The 20,150-nt window shown below is 38.0% G+C and overlaps 1 long non-coding RNA gene across 1 annotated transcript in view; it reads right to left on the bottom strand.

Annotated features, from left to right (window-relative positions):
- Nucleotides 1-291: 291 nt before the first annotated feature.
- The window catches only part of LOC143678815 (uncharacterized), a 53,474-nt gene continuing 33,615 nt past the window's right edge, over nucleotides 292-20,150 (bottom strand). The window contains exon 6 of the long non-coding RNA XR_013173443.1: nucleotides 292-802. This is a non-coding gene — a long non-coding RNA (uncharacterized LOC143678815). The remainder of the gene's footprint in view (nucleotides 803-20,150) is intronic.

Genomic DNA, 20,150 nt, shown 5'->3' on the forward strand with positions numbered 1-20,150 from the left:
GAGCCCAAGGGATCTGGAAGTGAGTTAAAGTTCATTGAATCATTACTTTGGTTTTTTAGATTCGTTGATCAAATGTGGAAAAATGGAACAGAAAAGAATCTCTAATGATCTAGAAGGAATTATTAAATGCATTTGCAAGCTAAATGTTCCATCTGGAAATAGGAAAGAGTTTGGTGGACATTTTCCAATGTCCTCTCTTTTTTGCCCCTTTGCCCATCCCCACCACCTCACACACACACATACATGCACACTTTACTTTTTAGGATGAAATAGCTTGTGCAAACAAAACAATAGTTATCATTTAGTGTGTGCCTACCATAGATCAGGACCTCACGTGTCACCTCATTTAATCCTCAGGTAGTCCTACAAGGTGCAATAAAATGAGAAATGATTCCCATTTTGCACATGAGGACACAGAGATTTGGAAATATGGACAAGAGTACTGAAACAATGGTTCCTATATAGTAAGCACTTATAAGTATTAGCTGGAAAAAGTGCACGAGCAAGATAGTTCAGCTAGTAAATTGAAGATTGAATGTGAATCCAGGTCTTTTTCTGTATTCATTTTATGACCTGTTATTGTCTCTTACTCCATCAGCTCAAATGTTCAGGATGGGTGGGAACTTGATGTGAAAGAGGAAATTTTCCCTAAAATCCAGAGCCACCCTACAAAAACCTGTGCATAGTAATGAGCCCAGCAAATCCAGCAGCACATTAGTCGATTGGGGTGATATTCCCAGCAGTGACTTAGTGGGGTTCTTTAGCTGTAGGTCATTGGACAGCAATTCAGGAAGGCATCTACCTGGGGAAAAGATGGTTTCATTAACTGGTAGTAAAAGAGACCCGAAAAGAAACATACTTTCCACTATAAACACTCCCCTCGTATAGACTGCCGTTCTTCTTCCATACCAACACCTCATGTTGTTCTTTAGTGTCAAGTGTGTTCCTTTAAACTCTCTGATAATCCTTTAAACCAGTTACAATTCTGGAACAGGTGTGAACGTGGGGAGGTTGAGAGGCATCCAGGGTTTGCTCTACTCAGCGGCCCTCACATCCTAAGAAGCCTCTGGGCCTGAAGAAAAGACTCATGTCTTGGTCCCCGCTGAAATCCTGCTCTGTGGTCAAGCCGTAGAGAACACAGCGGATGAAGCCAATGGAGGTAGGGTTTTGTTGTGAGGGATGTTGGGCTCTTCAGAGGCCTAGGTTCTAGCACAGAGTAGAGCACAAAGAAAGAACTACAGACCCTGAGGAGGAGTCTGTTTTGGCCCACCCATCTGACTTTTGATTGGCTGTCACTGGGCCCATCAGTGCTCCCAGTTTGTATCCTTGTCTTGCTCTCAGTTGGCAATTGACAAAAGATGCAACATAAGAGGTCCAAAGAGTTAGTTCTCCCAGGTTTGGCATAAAGAAACATGAGGATAAACAGACTTTATTAAGACCCAAAGAGTAAAACTACAGTTATGAACTCATAAGCATGAGCATAGAGGTTTTACTCTGTATTCTTGTAAGTCACACCATGAGGGTATCTAATTGATTACAAAATTAGGCTTCTTATGACTGGGGATAATTTTTCAGTGATAATTTGTTACAATTTATTTATTATTAGAGAAGTTACAGGTTTACAGAAAAACCTTACAGAAAATAGAGTTCCCATATCTCCTCTCCCATTCACCTCCTACAGTTTTCCCTATTGTTAACACTTTGAGCTTGTACGATACCTTTATTACAATTGATGAAACAATATTATTATACTGTTAATATCCATAGTTTACATGGGTGTTCACTTTTGGGATAGACTCTCCTATGGTTTTTATTTTTTAATTTTTATTCTAGTAGTATATATACAATCTAAATTTTCACCTTTTGAACAATATATAATTCAATGGTGTTAATTATACTCACAGTGTTGTGCTACCATCACCATCATCCATTACCAAAACCTTTCCACGTCCCAAACAAAAATCTGTACTAATTAAACATTAACACCTCATTCCTTGCCCCCACCCTGACCCGTGGTAACCTGTATTGTAGAGTCTGATTCTAGTTTACTTATTCTAATCATTTCATAGCAATAAAGTCGTACAATATTTGTCCTATGGTGTCTGACTAATTTCACTCAACATCATATCCTTAAAGTTCATCTAAATTGTTGTGTATCAGAACTTCATTCATTTTTAAGGCTGAATAATATTCCATTTCATATGTATACCACATTTTGCCTATGCACTCATCTGTTGATGAATATTGCTTACATCTTTTAGCAATTGTGAATAATGCCACTATGAACATCAGTGTGCAAATATCTGTTGTAGTCCCTGCTTGCAATTCTTTTGGGTATATACCTAGAAGTGGGATAGCTGGATCATCCGGTAATTCTATACTTAAATTTCTGAGGAACCACAAGCCTGTTTTTTTTTTTTTCTAACTTTTTTATTGTATAGTATAACATATATACAAAGCAAAGAAATAAAAAAACAATAGTTTTCAAAGCACTCTTCAACAAGTAGTTACAGGACAGATCCCAGAGTTTGTCATGGGCTACCATACGATCCTCTCATATTTTTCCTTCTAGCTGCTCCAGAATATAGGAAGCTAGAGGCTTAAATATTTTTTTTATCATCACAATCAACTTTCTTTCCCTTTTTTGTGAAAAATAACATATATACAAAAAAGCTATAAATTTCCAAATACAGCACTACAAGTAGTTGTAAAACATATTTCAGAGTTTGACATGGGTCACAATTTCACAATTTTAGGTTTTCACTTCTAGCTGCACAAAAATACTGGAGACTAAAAGAGATATCAATTGAATGATTCAGCATTCATATTCCTTTGTTAAATCCTATCTTCTCTGTATAACTCCACCATCACCTTTGATTTTTCCATCCCTCTTTTTAGGGGTGTTTGGGCTATGGCAAATCTAAATTTTAGCTATTGGAAGGGTCTGTCATTAATATGGGGTAGGGAGATGGAACTATTTGATGTTCTGAAGAGGCTGGGCTAGGCTTCAGGACTTATCTGGACCAGGGACCCATGTGGAGGTTGTAGGTTTCTGGAAAGTTTCTCTAGTGCCTGGAGCCCTTGTGAAATCTTATATATTGCCCTAGGTGCTCTTTAGGATTGGCTAGAATGGTCCTGGTTGGGGGTTGGAAGGTTATGATAGGTAGCAAGGTCTAACTGAAGCTTGTGTAAAAGCAACCTCCAGAGTAGTCTCTCAACTCTATTTGAACTCTCTCTGCTTTCAAACAGAGAGATACTTTGTTAATTACTTTTTCCCCTTTTGGTCAGGACAGAATTGTTGATCCCATGGTGCCAGGGCTGGATTCATCCCTGGGAGTCTGCTCCCATGTCACCACGGAGACTTTCACCCCAAGATGTCATGTTCCACGTAGAGGAGAGGGCAATGATTTCACTTGCAGAGTTGAGCTTAAAGAGACTGAGGCCACACCTGAGCAACAAAAGAGCTCCTCCAGAAGTAACTCTTAGGCATGCCTATATGTAGTCTAAGCTTCTATGCTACCTACATAAGCTTCACAGGAGTAAGCCTTCTGATTGAGGGCATGGCCTATTGATTTGGGTGTCCCTAAAGTTTGACACAGTATCAGGGGATTCCCTGATGGTAAGGTTTAATAGTTCCATATTTTTCTCCCCTCCCTCAGGGGACTTCACCAATACTTTTTGATTATCTGTTTAATATACTCTAGGATATATGCAGGCATTACAATAATCTATTCAGGATTAAAGGACCTCTTTCTCATTCTGTGTTTCAGTTGTTCAAATGAGCTATACAGATAGGCTGAATCAGATTCTGCACTACAGAAAATTTCAGTTCTAGATCCAATAAACCTTTCTTCCATTGGTCTCAAGGAGCATGTGCGGTTCTAAACTATAGACACTGTCTTCCTTACCCCTATGTTCTGAATTACTTTAACCCCAACCTGTTTGGCTTCATTCTTATCTCTAAATATCAGGTTATATATATAAAACAACCTCTCAAAATCCAGAAATAATAATCACCACTCCAGACTTACTGTGTCTGCTCTAAAAGGTTACAATCTAAGCCCCTGTTTTCTTATAAGCATTTTCTAAAGGTGACCACAACCTATTTTTAAATGTCTTTCCACTGATATCTTACGTCCCTCATTTCTGATGAGAATTTGACCTTTAATCTTGTTGTGGTGCCCTACACATTGCATCTCTGGTGACTTTCAGAATTCCCTTTATTTTTGTCATTAGACAATTTGATTATACCATGTTGCAGTGTGGCTCTATTTGGTTTTATCCTGTTTGGAATTACACAAGCATCTTGGATAGGTATATTCATTAAATTTGAGAAGTTTTCATCTTTAGTTCTATGAATATTATCTCTGTTCATTTCCCGCTTTGTTCCTCTGGGACTCCCACAATCCATTTTGGGAGGCTTGATGGTGTCCCACAGGTTCCTCAAACTCTATTTACTTTCCTTCACTTTTTCTTCTTTTTGCTTCTGAGACTGGATAACTTCAGTTTTCTTATCTACAAGTTCACAGATTCTTCTGCCAGCTCCAATCTACTGTTGCACACCTTGAGGGAATTTTTAATTTCTATTTCTGTGGTCTTCAGTTCTACTTGGTCCCTTTTATATTTTCCATCTGTCCTGATAGTCCTTTTGTGTTCATCTGTCATTTTCCTGATTTCCTTTAGTCTCTCTCCACATTTTCCTACTGTTCTTTTAGCATATTTAGAACCTTTTCTTAAAAAGACTTGCTCTGAGAGAGGCAGAGCAAGATGGTGGCTTAGTGAGATATGGAATTTAATTTGTCCTCCAGAGCAGTTAGTAAATAGCCTGGAAATGGTACAGAACAACTGCTAGGGGAACATCAGTGACTGGACACTCAGCTACACCAGTCTGGACCAGGGGGAACAACTGAGACCCCACACAGACCTGTAAGTCTCCCAAGGCAGAAAGGCTGGCACCCCTCCCCCACAGGCACAGCAGGCTGGTTCCCTGAGGGGAAAGGAAACTGACTTTACTAGCAGCTAGGGCTTAGCTCAATGAAGCTTCCATCGTGGAATTAACTAACAAATTTTGACTACTGAAAATAGGCCCCCCAGCACAGATAAATCTGAAATAAGCACTAAAGGTACTAGGAGTTTTTGCCCCAGCAGAGAGAGGAGAGGACTGATGGAAACAAAACAAAACAAACAAATAAACAAACAAAAAAAAATAGAGACAGCACAAAATACTGGGAAAGAACTGGACCCCAAGAAAAGGGGGCATATAGAGCCTGGAGGTACTTAGAGCCATGAACTCTTGATGGACAAACTCGAGGAGCAGGGGCCTTTTGTTTGTTTGTTTTCTGCTCCTTAACAGCTCATTAGAAAGAATAGGAAGCCCTCTCAGGCTCCAGCACTTCCCTAGGCAAGGGCAGAATTAAGCTTGTGTGAGAGACAAGGTAACTCTTTGGTGAAAGGAGTTAATTGCTTCAAGAGTGTATTTTCTGCAAGAGAAAGGCGGGGTCCAGCTGAAGTGGGATCCTTCCTTCAAAGAATTCAGGCCCCAGGGACTAGAAAATTTAAGCAACTAAAGCTATCATATTACCTCACCTCTGTCTCAACCATGCCCTTGCAGGGAGAGTCTGCTGAAGTTAAAGACACATCATTTCACACTGGTGGGAAGCTGTGGGCAGACAAGCACCACACGCTGGGCAGGATAGAAAAAGCACAAGAGTTTAGAGACTTCATAGGAAAGCCTGTCAATCTGCTGGGTCTTACCCTAAAGGAAAACTGATGCTAGCTACAATTTCCTCCTGAGATGTAGGCCTGCCTGGTCAAGGGAAATTTGACTGGGGTCTATAATATCTGAGGAGACCCTCCTCAAAAAAAAAAGGAAGAAGAAATCTCCATAGGCAGGGCAAGAAGTAGAAAAACAAGAACTAAAACATTCTGATCAGTTAAACAGAATCTATGCTAAAGGTCTAGAATAAGTTGAACTGAATGTCAAAGAACAGATAGAAAACAAAGCCATCCAGCAAGAAAATCCTAGGAAAAGGAGTGAAAAAATCCTCCAGAATAAACTAATTAAGGAAGTCAAATGCCTAGATGCCAGCAAAACAAAACAAGTTATGCTAAGAAAATCGAAGATATGGTCCAGTCAAGGGAACTTAACACTTCAAACGAGATAAAGGACTTGAAACAACTAATTCAGGATATTCAAAAGGACATGCAAAATCTCATCAAAAATCAAATCAATGAATCGAGGGAAGATATAAGTGGTCCCTTTTCTTGATTTGGTACTTGTCCTGTTACTGCAGCTCTTTAACTCTTTCCTGGAACTTTGAGAATGCTGTCTTGCCAGTTCTTACTCATTGTTCAAAGTTACTGTGTGTGGGGGGGTGGGGTGGGGTGGGGGGCGGGGAAGAGCCTGAAGTTTCTCACTCCACTACCTTGATCAGGGCAGGAATCCACAGAGAACATAACTGACCAAGGGCCCCAGCTCCTGGTCACTGGAGCCCATGGTTAAGTTTGTGCCGAGGTCACATTTTACAGTCTTATAACAGGAAGAAATTACAAGCAAAGTAATACCAGAAGGGTGTTTGTTGCAAGAGAGATACAAAATACTAAGGGGCTTCAAAGGAAATGGAAAGAAACAGAGAGACTGAGATTTTCCTCAAATTGAAAGAAATAGGAAATATTTTATTAAAAATGTATCATTTGAAGTAGACCTTAAAATATGACAAGGTTTTTAAGAACCAGAGCATAATTTGAATAAATCCCAGGACTCTCTCTAGTGCTACTTTCAAATAGCCACAAAAGTCTAGCAAATCTTATTAAAAGTTAACTCCAGTCTTAAAGATAATCCAGTTTATAACAAAGAGCCAGACTTACAACATTCCTCATTCTTCTCCAACCTATTTGTCTTACAATATCTTGAATGGATTTTGACTTTTACTCTACTTCACTCATGCCTTCTCTAAGCAATTCAGTTGTCTTAGTAGTTTTGGTCTTTTCTTCTCCCTTTCTTTCCAATTGAGTCACTTCTTATCTGGTATTGCCTCATGAAAACCCTAGAATTACAATGGCTGGAACAGAACTCTTCTCAAAACCTAGTGTTTGAGGAAGGGGCATATAGGATGGCTCATCTATTAAAATCATTCTTCCTATACCAAGAAAATAGAGTGGACACTATGGAAATCTGTGTTCTAGGAAGATTAATCAGAAGCTGGGCAGTTATAGAATGAACATAGAAAGACTGACAGTAGGTCTCAGGACACACTGCATGGTTTTGTCCTATAAGGTCTCAATTGATGTTGCAGTGAGGGCTGTAGGGACTGTACTATTTGAATATAGTAGAGAAGCAGAAACAACTGTACTCACTGAATGGAGGCAAAAGGGAACAGGTAAATCTAGGATTACTGAACTCTAAATACCTTAATTTTAGTTATTGTACTGTTGAAGTATTCAACTTTAAAGAGAAAAAGGAATTCTAATATAAAAAGATTTATATTAAAGATTCATTTTTTAAAACTTCTAAAGTTGTATCTAAAATTGGGAGATAGGCTCAAGCTTTGTCTCCAAGCCCTTACCCACACCTCTCAAGGACCCTACTGCACTGATAAATGCAAATTACTATTTTGCTAATGTTCTTACAGGCAATTGAGTCAGCAAAGATTCAACTATTCTCTCTACTCTTTGCCCCCTTAAGGAACAAAGTGGACTAATGAATTTAAGAAAGATTTTTGGCAATAAAGCTGAAGCTAAGATGTTTTTCATTTTAAATTTCAATTAACTGACAAATGAAGCCATGATTCTTACCAAGTACATTTTTTTTGGTCTAATTTTCACTGAAAAGTGCAGTGCTAAGTGTCATGGCTGATGTGAATACAAAGAAGATAGGATTCCCAGTTTCAAATATATATATGTATATACTGATAAAGAAGGAAAGGGAGGAAGGCACATTCAGACTGTGAGCTGAATGTGGATGCAAGTAATATCAAATGTCTCATTTATAATACTGTGGCTATTGTGATTTTAAATTTACAATCCTATCACAAATTCTGCAGTGAAGTTAATATCCTACCCAAACCTACGGGTAAAGAAGTGTTCATTTCAGTTTTACTTTTTATCGTTTTTGCCCCTTGCCTTTCTGTCTTTTCATACTGGGTGAAAGCTGGGATGAAATAAGAAAGTCTTGACAGTGGGAGAAATTTACCTCTTGCTCATTCTTTATCCCCAACTCTACTTTAATTCAAGCATTACAGTTTTTCCTCAGCTAACCTGGCCACCTGCCTTACTCGCTCTGCCCTTAAACCATGGCTATCCATGCACAGAACAGGTATTTATTAAGCACCTACTATATTCTAGGCTATTTGAACCTATGAGAGAGAGGATGCTTACTGCAAAAGATCACTTGCTGCATGCCTTACAATTCCACAAAGCAATTTTCAGTTTCAGCTTCCACATTTTGATAAAGGAAATGTGTCTTACTTTTTTTCCCCTTGGAGAAACAGGAGATGAATTTGCTACTGAAGATCTTTAAAGGGCAAGTTCAGGGTTTTTGGTTATTTTTTCCAGAAGGCAACATGGGGATTTTCCTCGTCTCTATAAAATCTTTCTCTAGATAAGAAACTTCTGATTAACCATCAGGAAGGGGATGAAGGGCTTGGCAAAAGCAAACAACGAACTTGGTAGAGAACTTTATAAGCCCTAAAAATCCAGGAAACATGCATGGCCATGTTTTGGAGGTTTGAAAAACCAGTTTGAATCCCAGAAAACATAACTTCTCTCTCATGACCCGGCACATTGCCCACAGACACCCACATACCAGTTCTCATGTAGCCCTCATTGCAAGGTATGGGGTTCAGGTAAAAGGGGGGATGACAAATCTTTTTTTTTTTTTAAATAGAGAAATTTAGGTTAACTGAAAAGTCATGCAGAAAATACAGAATTCACAAATATACCTCTTCACCCATACCATTTCCGGTGCCACTTTTGATATAACTGTGAAGGAATATATTATAACTGTACTTTTAACTGTAGCCCATAGTTAACATTAGGGTTCTCTCTGTTCTAGTTCTATATTTCTATTTTTTATATTTATTCGAGTAACATATATACTACCTAAAATTTCCCCTTTTAATCACATTCAAATATACAAGTCAATGGGATTAATTATACTTAGAATACTGCGCTACCATCACCACCATCCATTACCAAAGTTTTTCCTTCACCCCAAACAGAAATGCTGTACCTATGAAGCATTACTTCCCATTCTTTAACCCTACCCCGGCCCACTGGAAACTCTATTCTAGTTTTTGTTACAATGAATTTTCTTATTCTAATTATTTCATGTCAGTGAGCTTATACAATCTTTGACCTTTTGTGTTGTGCTTCTTTCACACAACACGATGTCTTCAAAGTTCATCCATGTTGTCACATGTGTCAGAACTTCATTCCATTTTATAGCTGAATAATATCATTGCATGTATATGCCATATTTTGTTTAGCCATTTTTCAGTTGATGGACACTTACGTTGCTTCTACCTTTTGTCAACTGTGAATTGTGAATTGCTATGAACATCGGAGGGCAAATCACTGTTTCAATTCATTTGGGTATATATGTAGAAGTCAGATTGCTGAGTCATAGGGTAATCCTATACTTAACTGTTGGAAAACCCCCCAAACTCATTTTCACAGTGGCTTGCACCATTTTATACTCCCACCAACAAATGAGTGTTCCTATTTCTTCACATCTCTCTAACACTTATTTTTCTTTTTTGAATAGTAAATTTTCTAGTGAGTATGAAATAATATCTCACTGTTGTTTTGATTTGCATTTCTCTAGTGGTTAATGTTTTGAAGCCTGTTTTCATGTGCTTTTTGGCCATTTGTATATCTTCTTTGAAGAAATATCAATTCAAGTCTTTTGTCCCATTTTTTAAAAACTTTTTAAATTGTATAGTATATATACAAAGCAAAGAAATAAAAAGAACAATAGTTTGCAAAGCACTCTTCAAAAAGTGGTTACAGGATAGATCCCAGAGTTTGTCATGGGCTACCATATGATCCTCTCATATTTTTCATTCTAGCTGCTCCAGAATTTAGAAGGCTAGAGGCTTAAATACTTCTTTTCTATCATCACAATTGACTTTTTTTCCTTCTTTTTCTTTGTGAACAGTAACATATATACAAAAAAGCTATAAATTTCCAAGCACAGCACTACAATTAGTTGTAGAACATATTTCAGACTTTGACATGGGTTACAATTTCACAATATTAGGTTTTTACTTCTAGTTGCTCTAAAATACTGGCGACTGAAAGAGGTATCAATTTAATGATTCAGCATTCATATTCCTTTGTTAGGTCCTTTCTTCTATGTATTATTCCACCATCACCTTTGATCTTTCCATATCTCTCTTTGGGGTTGTTTGGGCTATGGCAAGTCTAAATTTTTGCTATTGGAAGGGTCTGTAAATAGGGATAGGGAGATATCTGATGTTCTGGAGAGGCTGGGTTAGGTTTAAGAACTTATCTGGACCAGGGACACATCTGGAGGTTGTAGGTTTCTGGAAATTTACTTTAATGCCTGGAGCCATTGTGAAATCTTATATATTGCCCTAAGTGTTCTTTAGGATTGGCTGGAATGGTCCTGGTTGGGGGTTGGCAGGTTACAATAGGTAGTAAGGTCTAACTGAAGCTTGCATAAGAGCACCTCCGGAGTAGCCTCTCAACTCTATTTGAACTCTCTCTGCCATGGATACTTTATTAGTTATACTTCTTTTTTTCCCTCTTTTGGTCAGTGTGGGTTGTTGATCCCTTGGTGCCAGGTCTGGATTCATCCCTGGGAGTCCTCTCCCACATCACCAGGGAGATTTTCACCCTGTTTCCATGGTGTTTCCAGGCATTAAAATAATCTATACAGGATTAAAGGACCTCTTTCTTATTCTTTGCTTCCTGTGTTTCAGTTGTTCAAATGAGCTATACAGATAGGTTGAATTAGATTATGCACTACAGAAAATTTCAGTTCCAGATCCAATAAACCTTTCTTCTATTGGCCTTAAAGTATGTGTGGTTCTAAAATATAGAAACTGTCTTCTATACCCCTGTGTTCTGAATTACTTTAACCCCAACCTGTTTGGCTTCATTCTTATCTCTAAAGATCAGGTTATATATATAAAACAGCTTCTCAAAACCCAGAAATAATAATCACCACTCCGGACTTAATGTGTGTGCTTTAAAAGCTTACAATCCAGTTCCCTGTTTTTTTATAAGCATTTTCTAAAGGCGACCAAATTGTTGTTTTTTTGTTCCTGGCTTATTTTGTCTCACCAAATGTCCCACATGTTCATTCACATCGTTTCATACCTCATGACTTTGTTCCTTTTTGTAGCAGTACAACCTTCATTCATAAGTACACATCATCGTTCACCAATCTACTTCTCCATTAGTGCATCCTTCAGCCACCTGCATTCATTGGGCATCATGTAGAGGGCCTAAAGTCCACAGTCTATCAACACTCTCAATTTTTTATCATTTCATTGTTCCCAAGAGTCAGAAAACCAATAAACACACCCTCATCAAACAAGAAATCTAAATCTCCTCTTAACTCTCATCCTTCATTATTTACCTCTGCTGTTGCTGTGGTAGTGCTGATGGTTTCCTTTTGAAAACAGCTCATAGCATGCAATAGCAGTTTTCCCCCTGTACCCTGGACTTAAACATTATTATATAAGAATCATATCTTTGAAGTAATTCTTATGAGAACTCATTCATACTTCTAGTGTGAATCAGTGGGACACATAGGTCTATACAACCCCTTTCAATTTTGTTCATCGTTTATGGTAATATTACTTCTAGACCTACTAGAGAATCACATTCACTCCTATCTATTCCCTTACACTGGAGTTCAACCTCATTAGCTAACAGTTCACTCATCTCTATCTTCTATGTATCTAAGTCCCCTATATTCTGTGTTATAAGCCTCTGATTATACCTTTATACTGGGGATAAAAGTGGAATCATATAGTATCTGTCCTTCTGTATCTGGCTAATTTCGCTCAGTATTATATCCTCAAGGCTCATCCACCTTGTCATGTGCTTCAGGACGTCATTTTGTCTTATTGCTGCATAATATTCCATCATATGTATATACCACATTTTGTTGATCCACTTGTCTGTTGATGGGCATTTGGTTTGTTTCCATCTTTTGGCAATTGTGAATAAAGCTGCTATGAACATCAGTGTGCAAATATCTGTTTATGTCATTGGTTTCAGCTCCTCTGGATATATACCAAGTAGTGCTGTTGCTGGGTCATAGGGCAACTCAATATGTAGTTTCCTAAGGAACCACCAAATAGTCTTCCAAAGTGACTGCACCATTATACATTCCCACCAGCAGTGTGTAAGTGTCCCAGTTACTCCACATGCTCTCCAACATTTATAGTGTCTGTTTGTTTAGTAACAGCCATTCTCATAAGTGTGAGGTGGCATCTCATTGTAGTCTTGATCTGCATTTCCCTTATTGCCAATGAAAATTAGCACCTCTTCATGTACTTTTGAGCCATCTGTATTTATTTGCTCTTCAGAAAAATTCCTATTTATATCTTTAGCCCATTTTATAATTGGATTGTTTGTTCTTTTGTTGTTGAATTGTATGATTTCTTTGTATATATAGGAAATCAACCGTTTGTCTGATATGTGATTTCTGAATATTTTCTCCCATTGAGTTGGTTACCTCTTTACCTTTTTGACAAAGTCTTTTGAAGTGCAGAAGCATTTGATTTTGAGGAGTTCCCATTTATCTATTTTTGCTTTTGTTGCTTGTGCTTTGGGTGTAAAGTTTGAAGCTACCTCTTATTACTAGGTCTTGAAGATGTTTCCCCACATTTTCTTCTAGAAGCTTTATGGTGCTAGTTCTTATATTTAGGTGTTTGAATTTTTGTGTAGGGTGTAAGATAGGGGTCTTTTTCATTGTCTTGGCTATTGATATCCAGTTCTTCCATGCTCAATTATTGAAAAGACTATTTGGTCTCAGTTCAGAGGACTTGGGGGCCTTGCCAAAAATTAGTTGACCAACCTGTTTGGTGGTCTATTTCTGCACTCCTGATTTGATTCCACTGGTCAATGCTTCTATCTTTGTGCCAGTACCATGCTGTTTTGACCACTGTGGCTTTATAATAGGTTTTAAAGTCAGTGAGTGTTAATCCTCCTCTTTGTTCTTCTTTTTTAGGGTGCTTTTAGCTATTCAGGATCTCTTTCCCTGCAGATGAATTTGGTAGTTAGCTTTTCCAAATCTTCAAAGTAGGTTGTTGGAATTTTGATTGGTACTGTGTTGAATCTGTAGATCAATTTGGGGAGAATTGACATCTTAGCTATATTTAACCTTCTTATCTATGAGCAGGAAATGTCTTTCCACCTAATTAGGTCTCCTTTAATTTCTTTTAGTAATGATATGTAGTTTTCTGTGTATAAGTGTCATGGTCAGGTTCATGTGTCAACTTGGCCAAGTGGTGGTTGGGCAAGTGCTGGCTTGTCTGCTGCAATAAGGGCATTTCATAGAATTAAATCATGATCATGTCAGCTGCATCCACAGCTGATTCCATTTGTAGTTGGCCAAAGGGACGTGTCTTCTGCAATGAGTGATGCTTAATCAAATCACTGAAAGCCTTATAAGGAGGATTGAGAAGAGACAGACTCTTCCTGCTTCAGCTGGTGAGCCTCTCCTATGGAGTTCATCCAGACCCTCCATTGGAATCGTCCACTTCACAGCCTACTCTGCAGATTTTGGACTCTGCGTTCCTGCGGTCACGTGAGACACTTTATAAATTTTTTATTCGCGAGTGTTCCCTGTTGATTCTGTTTCTGTAGAAAACCCTAACTAATACAATAAGCCACTTACATCCCCAGTTAAGTTCATTCCTAAGTACTTGATTCTTTTAGTTACTATATCAAATGGAATTTTTTTCTCAATGTACTCCTCAGCTTGGTCATTGCCCATGTATAGAAATGTCATTGATTTGTGCACATTAATTTTATATCCTGCCACGTTGCTGAATTTGTTTATAAGCAATCTAACTTTTCTGTAGATTTCTCAGGATATTTTAAATATAGTATCATATCATCTGCAAATAATGAGAGTTTTACTTCTTCCTTTTCAATTTGGATGCCTTTTAGTTCTTTGTCCTGCATGATTTTTCTGGCTAAAACTTCTGGCACAATGTTGAATATTAGTGGTGACAGTGGGTATCCCTATCTTGTTCCTGTTCTTAGGGGGAAGGCTTTCAGTCTCTCTCCATTGAGTACGATGCTGGCTATCAGTTTTTCATATATTCCCTTTATCATATTGTTACCTTTGATTCCTATCTTTTGGAATGTTTTAATCAAAACGATACTGAATTTTGTTGAATGCTTTTTCAGCATCAATTAAGATGATGATGTGATTTTTATCATTTAATTTCTTAATGTGCTGTATGACATTAATTGATTTTCTTGTGTTGAACCATCCTTGCATCCTTGGCATAAACCCTACTTGGTCATGGTGTACCACTCTTTTAATGTGCTGTTGGGTTCGATTTGCTAATATTTTATTGAGAATTTTTGCTTCTATATTCATTAGGGAGATTGGCCTGTAGTTTTCCTTTCTTATAGCATCTTGATCTGGTTTTGTTATTAAATGATATTAGCTTCATAAAGTGAGTTAGGTAGAGTTCCTTTTCCTCAAATTTTTGGAAAAGTTTGAGCAGGATTGGTGTTAGTTCTTTTTTGGATTGTTTGACAAAATTCCCCTGTGAAGCCATCTGGCCCTGAGTTTTTATTTGTAGGAAGATTTTTGATGACTGATTGAATTTCTTTACTTATGATTGGTTTGTTGAGTTCTTCTATTTCTTCCTGAGTCAGTGTAGCTTGTTTGTTGTCTCCCAGAATTTGTTAATTTTATCTAAGTTGTCTAGTTTTGTTGGTGTATAGTTGTTTATAGTATCCTATTATGATTTCTTTTATTTCTTCAGGGTCTGTAGTAACGCACCCCTTCTCATTTCTGATTTTGTTTATTTGCATCCTCTCTCTTTTTTTCTTTGTCAGTCTTGCTAATGGCCCATCAATTTTATTGATTTTCTCAAAGAACCAACTTTTGGTTTTATTGATTCTTTCTATTGTCTTTTATTCTCCCATTCATTTATCTCTACTGTAATCATTATTATTTCTCTTCTCCTATTTGCTTTGGGGTTAGTTTGTGTTTCTTTCTCAAGTTCCTCCAGGTCAGCTGTTAATTCCTCAATTTTTTCTCTTTCTTATTCTTTAATATTGACATTTAAGGCAATAAATTTCTCTCTCAGCACAGCCTTTGCTGCATCCCATAAGTTCTGATAAGTTGTATTCTCATATTCATTCATCTTCAGATAGCTACTGAGTTCTCTAACAATTTCTTCTTTGACCCACTGGTTGTTTAAGAGTGTATTATTTAATCTCCATATATTAGTTAATGCTCTCATAACTTGGTGGTTATTGAGATCCACCTTCATCCCATATTGATCAGAAAAAGTGCTTTGAATAATTACAATATTTTTAAATTCATAAAGACCTGTTTTGTGCCCCAGCATATGATCTATCCTGGAGAATGTTCCATGAGCACTACAGAAAAATGTGTATCCTGGTGTTTTGTGGTACAATTACCTATACATGTCTGTTAGGTCTAATTCACTTATCAAGTTATTTAACTTCTCTATTTCCTTGTTGGTCTTCTGTCTGGTTGTTCTGTCCATAGAGGAGAGTGGTGTATCGAAGTCCCCTACTATTATTGTTGAAACATCTATCATGCCCTTCAGTTTTGCCAATGTCTGTCTCATGTACTTTGGAGCTCCTTGATTGGGAGTGTAAACATTTATGATTGTTTTATCTTCTTGGTGAATTGACCCTTTAATTAGTATATAGTGTCCTTCTTTGTCTCTTATGATATCTTTACATTTAAAGTTTATTTTGTCAGTATTAGTATAGCTACTCCTGCTTTCTTTTGGTTGCAACTTGCATGGAAAATCTTTTCCCATCCTTTCACTTTCAATCTATTCATTTCCTTGTATCTAAGATGAGTCTCTTATAAGCATCATATAGCTGGATTGTGTTTCTTAATCCATTCTGCCAATCTGTGTCTTTTAATTGGTAAGTTTAGTCTGTTAACATTCAAAGGTATTACTGAAAAGGCATTTCTTGATTTCACCATCTGATCTTTTTAATTTTATTTGTCAGATCTATATATTCTTTTCCCTCTTTCTCTTCATGTTGTTTAAATTACCCTTAGTGGTACTCTTCAATTCTGTACCCTCCTCCAGATCTCTCTGTCTTTTTTTTTCAGCTGGCAGTACTCCTTCTAGTATTTCTTGTAGGGCAGTCTCTTGTTGATAGATTTTTTAAGGACTTCTTTGTCTGTGAAACTTTAATCTCTCCCTCAATTGTTGAAGGACAATTTGACTGGGTACAGAATTCTTGGCTGGAAGTTTTTCTCTTTCAGGATCTTGAATATATCATACCACTGCCTTCTTGCCTCCAGGGTGTTAGTTGAGTACTCTGAAGTCAGTCTTATTTAATTTCCCTTGTATGTAATATTCTCTTGCCATTTTCAGGATTTCCTGCTTCTCTTCAACATTTGACATACTGATTAATATGTGCCTTGGGGAAGACCTGCTTAGATTTATTCTATTTGGAGTTCTTTGGGCTTCTTTGACTTGTATACTTCTGTCCATTATGAGGGTTGGGAAGTTTTCCCCCATTATATCCTCAATTACTCTTCCTAGCCCCTTACTCTTCTCTTCACCTTCTGGGACACCAATGATTCTTATGTTTTCATGCTTTGTTTTATGTATCATTTCCCTGACTTCCCATTCAATTTTGTCAATCTTTTTTGCCATTTGCTGTTTTGAGTCTTTGAAGTCAATTATCCTTTCCTCTATATCATGTATTCTTTCTTATGTCTCTTCAAATTTGGTGTGGTGTGCCTCTAATATGTTTTTTATTTTGTCAACAGGGTCTTTAATCTCCACGATTTCTGCTATTTTTCTATGTATTATTTCAAATTCTTCTTTGTGATCTACTGTCTGCTTGATCTCCTTATGTCATTTGCTATCCCACTTATTTTATTAAGTACAGTTGTATGAGCACCTTTGATTAGTTCTTCTCACATCTGTGTGACCAGAGGGACATTGGTCATTAGGCAGTGCTACAGCTGTCTGCATTGTGATGTTCTTAGTGATCTTCTGCTGTCTTCATCATATGTAAACATCTTGATTGATTTACTTTGGGAGTTGATTTCTTTCAGTAGTCTAAGGCCTTGTGTTTGTGGGATGGTTGTACAGCAGGGAGCAGGGCTCAGGGTGGGGCACTCAGTGCAGTGATTTGTTTCATGGCAGGTATTGGCACAGGCTGGGGAGGTTATGCTGATGCTTGTCAACATGGCGCCCAGCAGCCAGGGAGGGTGTAGCTGTGTGGGTGCACCAGTCTGGGGGGCATAATCCTGGAGTGTGCTGGTCTAAGGCATGGGGCCCTTTGTGCGCATGCATAGAGCTATGGCAGCAGGTCAGCGTTATGTCTTTGTGGATTGGGGTAGATGTGACCTGGCTGCACAGGTTGGTACTTTCTCAGAGCTGGGAAGTGAGGCTGAGGGTTGCTATAAAGTGTGGATCCCAGAGCTAAATGATGTGATCGGGAGCCCATGCTCATGTGTGGGCTTGAGAGTGCAATAATTGGATGCACTGAGCTCAGAGGGTGGGGTGAGGCTGTGTGACACTATGCGCAGGGGCCGGGGGTAGCCTAGGTATGGAGGTTAGTGCCTGCAACCTTTGTGCACTGGGAACAGCCTGCAGGGAACAGCGAGGGAGAGGTAGTGCTCAGGAGGGGTGCAGGACAGGTGGGCTGGGGTGGGGTTGTGGGGCAGGTATGTGCACTGGGGCCTCGTGGGGTGTGGGTGCCTGGGGTAGGGGAAATGGGAGTGGGTGATGGGGTTCAGATGCGTAGGGTGTGAGTTGAGTCGCGGGTCACGGGGTTGCGCTGGTGAGGGTAGCACACCCAAGAAACATGGCCTGTCTTAGTTCCTAGTCTCACATTCCCATTCATGCACTCCCATGGGCTCTGGGGCTCTGTACTCCATGCCAGGTCCCAGCTTTCTGCCTCTCAGCTCCTCTGCCTTTGCAACCAGGGCTGCTGCATGTGGTGCGGAAGGCTCTCCCAGGTCAGCTGCACTCTCAAATTGCCACCTCAGTCACCCTCCTGTCCCTTCTCTCTTTTGCCCCACTTTTAATCAAATATTTTTTGTCTTTTTTGATTTTCTTATGTAGAGTAGCAGGATTTCTTTATATATTATGGATATTAAACTCTTATATACACTTTCTAAATATTACTCTCTTCTGTAGATTATTTTTTATTTTCATGATACAGTCCTTTGATAAACAAAAACTTTTTATCCTGATAAAGTCCTATTAATCTGTTTTTTTTCTTTTATGCACATGCTTTTGGTATAAAGTCTAAGAAACCATTGCATAACATAAGATCCTAAATATAGTTCCCTGTATTGTCTTCTAGGAATTTTATAGGCTTAGTTCTTATAGTTAGGTCTTTGATCAATTTTGTATTATTTTTTCAGATGATATGCAGTAGGGGTCCTCCTCCATCCTTTTGCACATGGATGTCCAGTTTTATCACCACCATTTATGGAAGAAACTACTCTTTCCCCATTGAGTGAACCTGGCACACTTGGCAATTGGCCATAGATATAGGCTTAATTTTGAATTTTTATTTTGATTTCATTGGTCTCCATGTCTTTCCTTGTTCTAGTACTATGCTTTTTTCATTACTATTGCTTTGTAATAAGTTTTAAGATTGGAAAGTGTGAGTCCTCCAATTTCATTTTTCCTTTTCAGAATGGCTTTGGCTATTTGGGACCTTATCCTTCTATAAAAATTTGATGATTGGCTTTTCCGTTTCTGCAAAGAAATCTACTGGAATTTTTTTTTCATGCTGTGTGGTGGGAGTCCCATTTTATTCTTTTTTCATGTGACTATCCCATTATTGCAGCACCACATGTTGAAGTTTGGGGGAACTGAACCCTGGTCTCCTACATAGCAGGCAAGAATTCTACCACTGAACTACCCTTGCACCCCCTGCTACTGGAATTTTGATTGGAATTACAATGAGTCTGTAAATCATTTAGGGTAGAAATTATATCTTAATAATATTAAGTCTTCCAATCCATGAACATAGAATTTCCTTCCATTAATTTAGATTTCTTTTTATTTCTTTTAACAAGATTTTTGTTTTCCATGTAAAAGTTTGCTAGATCCTTGGTTAAATTTATTTCTAGATACTTGATTCTTTTAGTTGCTATTGTAAATGGAATTTTTTTTCCTTAACTACTTAAGTCACTCATTACTAATGTATGTTGCATGTTGAATGTAGATTGTACCCTGTCAGTTTGCTGAATTCATTTATTGGCTCTAGTAGATCTGTTGGAGATTTTTTAAGATTTTCTTTAGAAAGAATCATGTTTTACTCCTTCTTCTATTTTTTTCTTTTCTTTTCTTTTTTTTTTTTGGCATAGGCAGGCTCCAGGAATTGAACCCGGATCTCCAGCAGGGCAGGCGAGAATTCTGCCACTGAGCCACCATTGCACTGTCCCATGTTTTACTTCTTTATTTCCATTTTGGATGCCTCTATTTATTTTTCTTGCTTAATTTCACACCTGGAATTCCCAGTACAATGTTAAATAACAGTGGTGACAGTGCACATCCTTGCACATCCTTGTCTTGTTCCTGATCTTCAAAGTAAAGCTTTTAGTCTTTCACCATTGAGTATGATGCTGGCTGTGGGTTATTCATATATTACCCTCATCATGTTGGGACATTTCCTTCTACTCTTAGTTTTCTAAATATTTTTATCAAGTAGGGATGCTGGATTTTGTCAAATGCCTTTTCTGCATCAATCGAGATGCTCATGTTTTTTTTTCCCCCCCTTGGTTCTATTAATGTGGTGTATTACATTTTTTGATTTTCTTATGTTGAACCCTTACATATCTGGAAGAAATCCCACCTGATCATGGTGTATGATCCTTTAAATGCTCTGTTGGATTCAATTTGCTATAATTTTGTTAAGGAGATTTATATCTATATTCATAGGAGATAATGGTCTGTAAT

The sequence above is a fragment of the Tamandua tetradactyla genome, chromosome 4, assembly GCF_023851605.1.
Source record: "Tamandua tetradactyla isolate mTamTet1 chromosome 4, mTamTet1.pri, whole genome shotgun sequence".
NCBI lineage: Eukaryota > Metazoa > Chordata > Mammalia > Pilosa > Myrmecophagidae > Tamandua > Tamandua tetradactyla.